General features: G+C 38.3%; 1 protein-coding gene across 1 annotated transcript in view; it reads right to left on the minus strand.

Moving 5' to 3' along the window:
• The window catches only part of LOC137657151 (opioid-binding protein/cell adhesion molecule homolog), a 25,487-nt gene that overhangs the window by 3,902 nt on the left and 19,085 nt on the right, over window positions 1-2,500 (minus strand). The gene's annotated exons all lie outside the window — the stretch shown is intronic.

Here is a 2,500-nt window from a genome sequence, read left to right on the forward strand (position 1 = left end):
ATCATATCCTTTCTGAATGGGGACACCTTAACGTGGTGAAAGGGTTCGCGTATCGCCATGATCAGCAAAGCTGTACAAGTCAGAGCCACCCATACAAGGTTAGTTTGTTGTGAGCGTTCAGAGGAAAATCTCCCACCATCACCAATCTGCACTGGCCATATAAGTTAAGGATAAGTATAGGGAGTGGGGAATATGGGGAAAGGATAAGTACCCCCTGGATACAATCCAGTTTATAGCCCGAAGGCAGGTACTCGGGATGGGAAAGAATAAGGAAAAAGGGAGAAAGAGAAGTACGGGAGAAGAATAAGAGAGAAGGGGCAGACCCTCATGCGATATTAGATAGTAGTAGAATCAGTCTGAGAAAAGAAAAGACAGGCAGGAAAAGGAAAGTTTTTTTTGGTTCATGCCAAGCCCTTGCTACAGGAGTCCGTTCGTCTAACACCAATTTGATGATTAAAAAAGGTAAGACTGTTAAAAAATTATGATGATTCCATATAGGTTAATCTTCTGAATTATCAGCAGTCATTCGTCCTAGCTTGAGTGGAGAGGGGGCTTGGGCGCTGATCATATGGTCAGTCTCTAGCGCATTCCCCTGCTCGATAGGGCATTGTCACTATCCCTTGCCTCAGCCATTCACGAGCGGCCTTTAAACCAGCCTGGTGATAAAAACTGACCAAACCTAAGAAATGAACGACATGTCTGAGGCCTTTGTCTTGCAGTGGACTAGAAACAGCTGCATTTTTTGTTGTTGATTTTACTATCCTCTTTAATGATTTTGATATTTACTTTGTAACTTCCTTGCAAGGACTCGCACGCAAAAATGACTTACCAGCTGACCTAAAATACCATTTAAGAGGTATTATTTTCGTAATTGTATCGTTAACAACCTCGTAAAAGTCTATTATTGCCTTCCATCTGCTATTGCTGTTGTATCGCAAGTAGCATTAAAACCTATGGCCTCCTTATCCTTGTCCTTCCTATGGGTTTTCCCCATTCCTACTTAGGACCAGTAGTTCCTTGGTGTCACATTAGTGTTATCTCTCCTCTGACAGTTCTATCTAGGTCATGGCTCCCTCGCCACTGCCACTGTGGGTATTGTATTGCCTACATCCCAATTGTCTTTTCCCAAACGTATTAGCGGTTATCTTTATACCCCTATTGTGGTGGTAGTATACTAATGCCCTTACGAATGTTATTATCTGTAATAAACTCCTATAGACAACTTAGTGTACGACTATCGCCATCTTAAAGCTATGTTTTATAGTTTCTCTCAATATCTTTCTCTCTACATCGACTGGACTTTTCTCAGCTGATCTTACTATTGTGTTTTATCTACACATCTCCTGTTTCCCAATTCTAAGTCATCTTTTCCCTTTCTTGGTAAAGGATACTCCAAACATAATCCATTGTTCTCTAGTCTTGGGTAGTGCCATAGCCTCTGTGCCATGGTCTTCTACTGTTTTGGTTAGAGTTCTCTTGCTTCAGGGTACATTTAGGCATACTTATTCTATACTAGTGTACGCGACCTGTCAAAAAGTGGCGGCTAAATTTTTAGATAGATATGATGTACACATACCCAACTGCCTCTAACCAGGGTATGACTACTCGCTCTCCTCCTTACCCGAAGAACGGAGAGAGCTTAGCGTGACCGAATATATATATATATATATATATATATATATATATATATATATATATATATATATATATATATATAGAGCCACTATATGAAAATCGTTTCTTTATTTCCTTTCCTCACTGGGTTATTTTTGCACTACGAGCCTTTGGGCTTATAGCATCCTGCTTTACAAACTAAAGTTGTAGCTTAGCATTAATAATAATAATAATAATAATAATAATAATAATAATAATAATAATTTGTTCTATGGTTACAAGCACTCATTTCACTGTTCCTCCAAATAAATATTTTTTCAGTTAAACCTTTTAATATATCACTAACATTTCCATAATCAATGACTGAATGAATTAAACATGTAACAAGGCACATTTACAATCACGCAAAATGATCATTACGTGCATAATCATTCTTACAATTCTTCTTACATCACTGTCCTCATACAATTGACAACACTGTGATTATCCAACAATTCTTCTTCACCCAAGGGGCTAACTACTGCACTGTAATTGTTCAGTGGCTACTCTCCTCTTAGTAAGGGTAGAAGAGACTCTTTAGCTATGGTAAGCAGCTCTTTCAAGAAAAGGACACTCCTAAATCAAACCATTGTTCTCTAGTCTTGGGTAGTGTCATAGCCTCTATACCATGGACTTCCACTGTCTTTTGGGTTAGAGTTCTCTTGCTTGAAGGTACACTCGGGCACACTGTTCTATCTTATTTCTCTTCCTCTTGTTTTGTTAAGTTTTTATAGTTTATATAGGAGATATCTATTCTAATCTTGTTGCTCTTCTTAAAATATTTTATTTTTCTTTGTTTCCTTTCCTCACTGAGCTATTTTCCCCGTTAGAGTCCTTAGGCTTATAG

The sequence above is a fragment of the Palaemon carinicauda genome, chromosome 18 (genome assembly GCF_036898095.1).
Source record: "Palaemon carinicauda isolate YSFRI2023 chromosome 18, ASM3689809v2, whole genome shotgun sequence".
NCBI classification, from domain to species: domain Eukaryota; kingdom Metazoa; phylum Arthropoda; class Malacostraca; order Decapoda; family Palaemonidae; genus Palaemon; species Palaemon carinicauda.